The following is a 10,155-nucleotide window of genomic DNA, read 5'->3' on the forward strand; positions in this document are numbered from 1 at the left end:
CTCCTCCCAGGGCCTGAGACCAGACAAGATCAGAATCCACAGAGCTGCTGTCTCAGTGCCATGTGCCCGGCCTGGGGCCACGGCCGGTGTTTCTGTGTCCAGTTCCTCCTCAGTCCTCAGTAGCTGCCCAGTGATGTCACACTCTTGGTGTGACAGCCCCTCCCCCTCCCATGGGCCCCACGGTGCCTCCCCTGCCCCAGTGCCTCACCCTGGGCCTTCACCCCCCCAGGCCCACGTAGGATGGGGTGATGCAGTATCTTGGGTAGTGCTCAGGGCCTTCTTGGTCCCCCCTCCCTCTGTGGGCAGCCCACGCCACTGCACCAACACCCGGGGCCAGGGAGGTCTCTTCTGAGCTGCTGACCAGCACTGACTGCAGTAGGCGGGAGTCCACTGCATGCAGCGGTCAGCTGCCCTAGTGACCACCTAACCTCCACCCTGGGCTGGAGGAGGGAGGCCTTCGCCAGGCCCCCCCCCCCCCCCCCCCCCCCCCCCGCTCAGCTGGGCCTGTGGGGTGTGGCCTGCCCTCTACAGGTGGGGTCACTTGCCCAGGAGCCAGGCTGCTCCCCTCCCTCCCCCCACTCCCAGGAAGGAGGCTGAGCTGGGGGCCCTGCAGGGTCTCTCTGGGCCAGGAGCTGGGGACAAAGAGGCAGCTGCGAGTGGGCGGGGTGGGGGCCCCTCCGCCTTTGTGCTTGCCCAGCCCCTCCTGGTGACCTCACTGCTGTCTAGAGAAGGGCCCTTTCTTCCCCAAGGCAGCCATTGGAAACCAGCCTGGAGACAAAGCCACGGCCAGGCGGGGGAGCAGTGAGTGAATGGTCAGGCCCCCTGGTGGCATAAATTAAGGGGGGCCAGGATGGGGGAAGGGAGGCAGTTGGAGTTGGTGCCTGGGAAGGGGGCACAGGTTTGTGCATGGGCAGAAGGCTCATTTATTCACTGTCCTTTCTGCAGGGCAGCTGGGCATTGGCCTGCCACAAAGCACTGGGCCGACACATTCTATGGCAGTGGGCAGGAGCTGCCAGTCCCCAGAGGACAGGTGGTCACTGCTGCCCCCAGGCTCAGGCCTGGTTTGGGGAGATTCTGCAGTACAGCAAACACTGTCTGAAGCAGCTGTGGTGCAGGGGCCACAGGGCGTGACCTGAGGTCACAGGTCACATGCCTCCGTGGCTCCAGGAGTCAGGAGAATACTGCTTTCCTATAGTTAGTGTTCAGTGACATCCTCCACCAGGAGCAGCCAGCCCTCTCCGGCCCCTCGGGACCCTCTCATGCCCCTACTAGAGCCCCTGTGGAGCAGTGTGAGCCAAAGACGCCCTTCAGACAGCCTTACCCGTGCCCCTTCTCAGTCCAGAGTCTGCAGCAGGTCCCCCAGCTCCAGCTGTCCCCTCAAAGCTCTGGGCACACTAGAGTCAGGTCAGGTGGACATGGTGCAGGAGAAGGCAAGCCCTGGTCAACTGTATCCAGGCCCCGGTGCCCCTCCCTGCAGCCCAGCGCAGCCCTAGTGTCCGGCCCGGCTGGGGACAGACAGCCCCAGTGTGTGTCCCAGAGCATGAACGATCTGGTCAGGTGAGCAGGTGGCTTCAGGGCTCAGCCTGGAAGGGTGGGTGTCGCAGTCCCGGGCGTTCTGGTCACCCTATGGTTTCTGGGGCAAATCTCCCAAGGGCTTTCTGAAGACCCTGGGTCTGCAGCCACCCAGGCTCAGGGGTCTGCAGGGGGCTGGCTGGCTGCTCGCACTCCACCCAGTGCCTCCACTTAGGTCTGGGCAGCCATGAGCCGGGCCAGTAGAAGGCCAAGGCTTCTAGGCACAGAGCTGGGCCCAAAGCCCTGACAGCCCCAGGCCCCTCCCTGAGCCCAGGCGCTGGGCGGGGGCGGGGTGTAAGTAGGCCAGAGCTTTGTGCGGCGTTGCCATGGTGCTGTCGCCTGCTTGTGCAAGCTTCCTTCTGGGCCTGTTCCCAGGGCACCCAGCCCCGTCCCCATCCAGGGCCCTTCTCATCCCCCAGGCTCTGGAGAGTCCATGGGTCTTGTCACACACGCATGCACACACACACACACACATGCATGCCCATCATACAAACACACAGCACATAGTGCATGTACATGCTGTCACCCACAGTCATGCACACATTTGCACACTCCTATATAGGCATGAGCCCACACACTTGCACACACGTGCCCGGCAGCTCCCGCCCACATCTACATGTGTGTACATTTGCACACTGCCTTTGCGGATGCTCAGGGTAGCGGAAGAAGACTTGGGTTATTTAGGCGACCATGTCTGCCGAGCTGCAGCTCCGAGGCCTGGGCTGGAGGGCTCCTGGCCCCAGCAGTCCACTTGCAGAAACTATGGCTGTGGCTGGGCTGGAGAGGGGCTGGGTGAGGAGTCAAGGAACAAGCTACCTATGTGGAAGTAAAAGTGGCTGCATCCTCTCTGCGCCTGCTGCGCTGGGAGACGCCCCTGGGCTCCTCCGGGCACAATGCTGTGTCATGTCTAGCACTAAACAGGTGTCACCTCGCTAAGCCTTCAACTCTACATTGCAGTCGGGGTCCTCAGCCCATTTTATTCAGGACACAATGGCCCAGAATGACACGATGGCAGGGTGGCAGTATTCTGTCTTGGGGCCTGGCGGAGTAGCAGGAGTCACATGCAGAAAGCCCCTCTGTTGTCAGGCAATGTGGCTGGCCAGAATAGGAGGTGGTCCCAGGTCCCTGGTCTCCGATCCTGGCTGAGGAGGGCTCCACGAGGGATGGACAAGGAAGGGGACAGGGCAGGTGGCTTTGCTGCTGCAGGTAGAAAGAGCAGTCAGGAAGGCCAGGCCTACTGACCGGGATCCTGTCTTCCTTGCAGATATGCCTGCGCCCTTTGGACTCTTGCCTCAGGCTCCCACCTGACAACAGGCCCCCAGGTGTGTACAGCAGCAGGTGTGCCAGGCCGGGCAGCAGTAGGACGGTATCTCCTCCTTGCCAGCAGGTGGGCCTGCCTGCTGCCAGAGAGCGATGTCTGTCAGAGCCCACAGCCCTGTGAGAGGATGGGGGTCCTGGCCTGGCTGACCCCCCCAGTGGGAAGGCGTAAGTGGAGGTGCAGGGCACTGAAGAGTGCAGGTGGGGCTGCCAGGTGGGGCCTACTTGAGCCCTGCAGCCCTTGGGTGTGCTCACAAGGCAGCTGGGCTTGGGAGCTGGCTCTGCAGGCTTCCCCCAGCAGGACGCTATACCCGGGCTGTGGCTGAGCTCTGCAGGCCAGCTGTGGCTGGTGAGTGGGCTGGACTGGGGGCCCTGCTCCCAGCTAATGAGGGGCAAAGGGCAAGATAGAAGGATCACAAGAGCCAGGTGCAGGCATGGTGCACGCCTGTAACCCAAGCTTCTTAGGAGGCTGAGATCAGAGGATCATGGTTCAAAGACATCCTGGAAAGAAATATTCAGGAGACTTTTTTTTTTTTAAACTAGTCCGGGGGCTTGAACTCAGGGCCTGGGCACTGTCCCTGAGCTTTTCCTCTTTTGCTCAAGGCTAGCACTCTACTACTTGATCCACAGCACCACTCCCGGCTTTTTCTGTATATGTGGTACTGAGGAATGGAACCCAGGGGGTTCATGCATGCTAGGCGAGCACTGTATCACTAGGCCACACGCCTGCCTCCCCCCCAGCCTGTACTTTTGTGGTCAAGGTTAGCACTCACCCAGTGGAATCACAGCTCCACTTCAGGCCTTTCTGGTGGTTACTGGAGAGAAGGGTCTTGACAGTGAGAGTGTCTGGGGCCCTTGGGCCAGGCAGGGACAGGACCAGAGATGATTCCTGTGGCCAGATGGTCACTAAAAGTGACCAACTCAAGCACCACCCACTGCCTGGCACAGAAGTTGTAGCCAGGTGGTTCTGTGGTCATCTGTCTACCATCCATCAGGACAGGTGTGCCTGCTGGTGGCCCAGGCAGGACAGCTGGGCCGGCAGGCTGCCCTAGCCAACTTCCTGTCCTCTGCTTGCAAACTCAGATCTCGGGCACCACCTTGTGGTTGCACATGGAACAGGCAGGCTACTGGAAGCTTGGAAAGACAAGCTTAGGAGAGTTCCAAGGTCACAGTGCAAGGACTGCTGCTGTGCAGGTGATTGGCCTCCCAGGACGGAGCTGGGCGTGAGGAGGAGGTGGCCCGTCTGTCTTGAATCCTCTCTCCACATTGCCTGGCTCTACAGATGTCTGGTGGCAGGGCTCACACAAGTGAAGCTGGGAAAGGGAAGAGACTGAGTGAGCTGTAGTCCAGGCTTCAGGCGGCACACTCTGTGCCTGTGAGAATGTTCACAGCAAAGCCTGTCAGGTCTGGTGGGCTGCATGGCAGGGCCTGGAAGGGCCTCCCTGGCAGAAGACAGCCCAGGAATGGTCTGTGCCCCGTGGTCTGTTCTGGGTGGGAGCTTCAGGTATAGGCAGCAGTCCCACCCCTCAGTGCCCCCAAAGTGCTGGTGCCAGGGGAAAAGGCGGATAGACCCTTAGCCATAGGCCACACTTGCCTGGAGCTAGCCTCAAGGTCTTGTGCCTGGCTGCTGCCTCTGCCTGCAGTCCTAAGGCCTATGAATGGTCATGTCATTCCTAGGGTACCTGGCTTTTCCTTGGGTGACAGGAGTGAGGGCTAGACGACGCCCTGAAAGACAGCAACAGGCACTTGGAGGGTGGTGGGGGCCACGCCCGAGGCCTGAGGTTCTTTACCAGCCACAGAAGTGTCCCGGAGTTACGAGGCACGAGCAGGGCCTCAAGTGGGCCTGTGTGCTGGCCCGCCCCACCTGCTTCCAAGGCTCCCACCGTGGTCCCACCTGAGCTTGCCGGGGACAGTGCAGCAGCAGAGCCCTGCATGCGGGTCGCGCGGGTCAGGAGCATGCCTCACGGGAGAGGGCTCGCCGGGCAGGCACAAAGCCCTGCTTCCAGGCCTTAGCACCACAAACAGAAAAAGCTACAAGAGGTGCTGTGGCTCAAGTGGTAGAGCTCTAGCCTTGAGAAAGCCCATAGTTCTGACTTCAAACTCCAGGACTGGCAAAAACAAACACAAAATATTAAAAAAAAAAAAAAAAAGCCAGGCTGGAGGGATGGCTGGGTGGCACTCTTCTAATACTAAATCCACAGGCCATAGGCACCGAGCTTTTGCTGCCTCGCATGTGTTTTTCTAGCTGGCTTTCAGCAAGTGGAAAAACCTTGGCCTATGGCCATCCACCTTCCAGTCAGTAGCAAAATAAAAACTAAAACATGCCTGCCTCTAGCTCGTTCACCCTCCCAGGACTCTCCTGGGGTGCCAGCACTTCTCCCCACTCTCCACCCGGGGCAGTGGCCAGCCCTGGGCCTCTGCAGAGGACCCGATTGCTGCTGGAAAGTTAGGCACTGTAAGCCTGAGTAAGATTCTGGGACAGCAGTGGGGCCACTCCCTTTGCAGCCTGGAGCTGTGGAACTAGCACCCAGGGTTGGCTTCTACAATGCAAGCAAATGCACAAACAAAAAAGGAGCCAGAGCAGTGGCTCAGATGGGAGAAAAAATGCTCAGACAGCGCCCAGGCCCTGAGCACAAGCCCCCGCAATGGCACAAATCAAAACAAAACCAAACCTCACCCCACAGGCACGTGAGGGCCCAAGCCTGCCAAGCCCCAGAGACTGGCCTTGAAAGGCAAAAGCAGTCTGGTGAGTCACGGACACAGGATTCCCACAAAGGTACACAGATACCCGCAGGCCGTCAACAGCTGCTTCTTTACCTTCCCTGCTCACTCAAGACCACCCAGCTCTAGGTTCCAAGGTCCCAGGGGATGGAGGTGAGACAGAGGCAGCCTGAGAGGGACAAGGTGACAACCAGCAACATTCATTTGTAAAACTACAGTGGCCCCTGCCTGTAATCACAACTACTCAGGAGGCTGAGATTTGAGGATTGTGGTTCAAAGCTAGCCTGAACAGAGAAGCCTGAGACCTGTTTCCTATGAATTACCAAAAAGAAGAACTGTGGTTCAAGCAGAAGAGCTTTGAGCAAAAAGAGCTGAGGGACAGCACTGAGGCTCTGAGTTCAAGCCCCCTCTACTCCCAAAAGAACACTTCATTATAGCCTAGGATATAGAGATGGCTCTGTGCACACCTGTCAGGCTGGGACTTGGGCTCCAGAGCAGGGCCAACTCCTGGGTTGTGGCCTTGTGCTAGTCTCTTTCCTGCTTGTCTTCAGAGCTCCGGCACCTCTCAAGTCGCTGGGCCCGGGTCCTTGCCGACTCCCAGGGTCCATTATTCCTGCTTCTGTCCTCAGAGTAGCGGCAAGGGTCAGAGTAGCCTCCAGGTCACAGTGGAGAAGGAACATGTGGCGAGCAGACAACACACATCTGGACTCATCTTTTCTCCACCACCAGACAAGCAAGACTTGTTTTATTTCAGTAATTACGGGGTATACTAATAAGTCTATGTCAAAATAGTACTGAGTTATTTCACACATCAATACAGTAGTCATACAACTTAGGGACAAAACAGGCATTAATGTGCTAGAAAAAGGGCCTGTATTACACATCAAAATCAAGGACATATTATATTTCTCCAGTTATTAAGGTAAAAATACCCAACCAGTTAAGCACTGCAAAGCTTTGTTCTAACCAGCGTGTATACAATAAACTTAGATCCTTAAAACCCCTTCAGAAATCAATAAGAAAAACTCTAACTATTATGGCAAGTATACAGCATTTTAGCAAAATAAAGCATTAAACTGACCTCAGCATGCTTATTAGAGTAACTAGGTCAAAGGAGTGACTTCCAACTGGAGAAGGAAGATCCGACAGCAAAGCTGTCGAGGGGATGTCGTGGGCACACGAGCTGGCTGGCTCAATCTTCAGGGACATTTTATTACTAGGCCATCTCTTTAGGCAGGATTCTAGAGACACAGCAAGGGTGAGCTGTGGCAGCCATCGAGAGGGACAAGAAAAATAGGCTAGTATTTGCTCAAGCTTGTTCTGGGAGATGATCAAGAATGAAACATATTAGAACAGGAAACTGCCACAAGCATCAAAGAAGGTCACGGGATTCTATGACCAAATGGACCCACGTGAATCAGCCTGGGGACCAGGCGTCCTGCACTCTCCTCAGACTCAGTCCTGCAAGGCATCCTGCGCTGCCTGATAATCTGCTTTCACCCATGAGTGGACACTGTGTAAGTCTGAAATTCCACTCTCAAAAATGGAACTGAGGGGCTGGGCATGTGGCTTCGTGGTTCATACTTGCCTAGCACGCATGAAGCGCTGGGTTCCATTCCTCAATAAAAGCCAGAAGTGCCACCACGGCTCAAGTGTTAAAGAGTGCCTTGAGCAAAAAAGCTCACAGACAGCGCCCATACCCCAAGTTCAAGTCCCAGGGCTGGCAATTAACCGAGCCAGGGGCTGGTGCCTTACGCCTACAATCCATTTTTTTTTGTGGGTGATGGGGTTTGAACTCTGGGCGTGGGTGTTGCCCTGAGCTCTGCAGCCAAGGCTACTGCCTTACCCCTGAGCCACAGCACCACTTCCTCATGCCTATAATCCTAGTAGAGATGCTGAAACCAGAGGCTCTCAGTTCAAATCCAACCTGAGCAGGGAAGTTTAAGACTCATCTCCAATTAATCACCAAAAAGCCAGAAACAGAGTTGTCACTCAAGTGGTAAGAGTGTCAGCCTTGAGCACAAGTTTAGGGACAGCACTCAGGCCCTGAGATCAAGCCCCAGCACCAGTGCTTACAGTATCTGGAAGATGTATCCAAAGTGATTTGGATGGCATTTTGATTTCCCAGTGCATTTCATTTTAAAACTTTAAAGAGCATTCTAAAAGTACGACCCAGAAAAGCAATCCTAAAACAAGTCAGACCAAGAGTTGCAGTGAGCTGGGGTGACAGCCTACAGCTGCCTGTGTAATGTGGGGTGCTCACTGCCTAAAGACCCCAGGACCTGACTGTTCTAACACTTACACATCCAAGGGTTCAATGACACAAAGTGAAGACTGCTTCAGTGTGTCTGTTATCTTTTAGGTACTTACAGCTATTCCTTCAACTCTTGTGCTTTTAGCTGTCTAGAAGTCATTTCCCACTCGGCTACAAAATTAATATCTGAAAAAAAAAAAAAAGTAACAAGGCTGGGGCTGTAAGCGTAGCCTAGGAAGCCCTGGGCTCAATTCCTTGGTACCAAATATACAGAAAAAGCTGGAAGTGGAGCTGTAGGTCAAGTGGCAGAGTGAATTCAAGCCTCAGGACTGCCAAAAAAAAAAAAAAGTAACAAAAGGTGTTTTCCCCCAGGGTTGTGTTTGAACAGTGACTAGAGAGAAGGTTCACACTACCAAGAAAAGAAGTGCAAAACCATGAAAATTATTTTGCTTACAAGAATAGGACCCTACATGGGAAGTGTTGCTGTGGCTCAAGTGGTAGAACACTAGCTGAAGAGCTCAGGGACAGCGCCCAGGGCCAGAGTTCAAGCCCCACCACAGACCAAAAAAAAAAGTACATACATGGGTGGGGGCTGGGAGAATGGGAGGTGGGGAGGAGAGGGAAGGAAAAGTGGGAGAAAAACAAAGGAGGGGGGGTAACACTTATGTAACTGAAATCCCTTTGTACATTACCTTTACAACAAAATAAAATACGTACAATCAGAAACATCATGCCCTACTGATTCTAATGGAGTTTTGACAATAGAGAAATCCCCTCAATAGGCTGGGAATGTGGCTTAGTGGTAGAGTGCTTGCCTAGCATGCATAAAACTCTTGGTTCAGTTCCTCAATACAACATAAGCAGAAAATGCTGGAAGTTCGGGCCCTAGGATGGGCAAAAAGAAAAGAAATCCCCTTGCCAGTGTTGAGTAAGGTCCCACTGCAGCCTATCTCCTAGTGCTGGCAGAGGGCAGCCTTCCTTCCCTGCGCTCTGGCTTGTTATAAATTACCACTGCTTAACAAGCCAGGAGGACAGAGGAGACTCATCACATTAGCAGGAGTCAGTCCATTCCGCTCAGCTACAGTATAACCGGACACTGGAAACCAATCCGGGTTTCAGTCTCCAACTACAGGTATGAGTGTTGTTTTTCTTAAAGGTCCACTGCATTTAAATGTTCTCATCCTAATTAGTAAGTAAAATTTGAAGTTGTGATCTCACTTCCAAAAACAATGCGAAGGCTGTGTGTGGGTGGCTCACACTGTAATCCTAGCTTTTCAGGAGGCCAAGTTTTGAGGATTGTGGCTCCAAGCCAGGCCAGGCAGGAAGTCAAGACATTTAACTTCAATTAACCACCAAAAAAAATGGAAGGGGGTGGGGGGAATCTGTGGTTTACAAGAGCGCTAGCTAGCCTTGAGCTTTTAAAAAAGCTGAGGATGGGGCTGGGAGTTTGGCCTACTGGTAGAGTGCTTGCATAGCACGCACGAAGACCGGGGGGTTCTATTCCTCAGTACCACATACATAGAAAAAAAGCCAGAAGTGGTGCTGAGAAAGTGGTAGAGCTCTAGCCTTGAGAAAGTCCAAGGACAGTGCTCAGACTCTGAGCTCAAGCCTGGGACTAGCAAAAAAAAAAGCTGAGGGACAGTGCTTGGGGACCTGAGTTCAAACCTCAGGTCTTAGACAAAAGCAATACAAAATACCTGGGTTGCCAGTGTCTCATGCCTGTAATCCTAGCTACTCAGGAGATGGAGATCTGAGGATCATGGTTCAAAGCCATCTTGGGCAGGAGTCTGTGAGACTTTCATCTTCAATTAACCATCAAAAAGACCTGGAAGTGGAGCTGTGGCTCAAGTAGTAGTGCACTCGCCTTGAGCATGAAAGCTACAGGTCTTCAGTTCAAGCCCTAGGACAGCTGTGAATGTGTGTAGGCGTACACACTACTCACACAGACACAGAGACAGAGACACATGCACTCAAAGGGAAAATACTCAACACCTGATGTTTTATAACTTTTCTGATCCAGTCTCAACAAGGTTTTGGCTATTAGTTTTCATAATTTTCTTAGGTTGCATACAAAACTATAATTTCCCCTTTAAAGTGCAGAGCATTGGAAAAAACTCCCCCCCCCCTTTTTTTTTGTGAAGTAAAAATGTCTATGAAAGAACAGGCAATCCAAATAAACAATACTCCCCAACACCCCACTAGCCCCAGTCAGGCTGTATAAGGGAGAATGATTCTGCTTTCTTTAATGTGCAATTACATAATATCCGTGCACTACTTTAGTGCTTAGACTC

The sequence above is a fragment of the Megascapheus bottae genome, chromosome 14 (assembly GCF_031878675.1).
Source record: "Megascapheus bottae isolate mThoBot1 chromosome 14, mThoBot2.hap1, whole genome shotgun sequence".
In the NCBI taxonomy this organism is placed as follows: domain Eukaryota; kingdom Metazoa; phylum Chordata; class Mammalia; order Rodentia; family Geomyidae; genus Megascapheus; species Megascapheus bottae.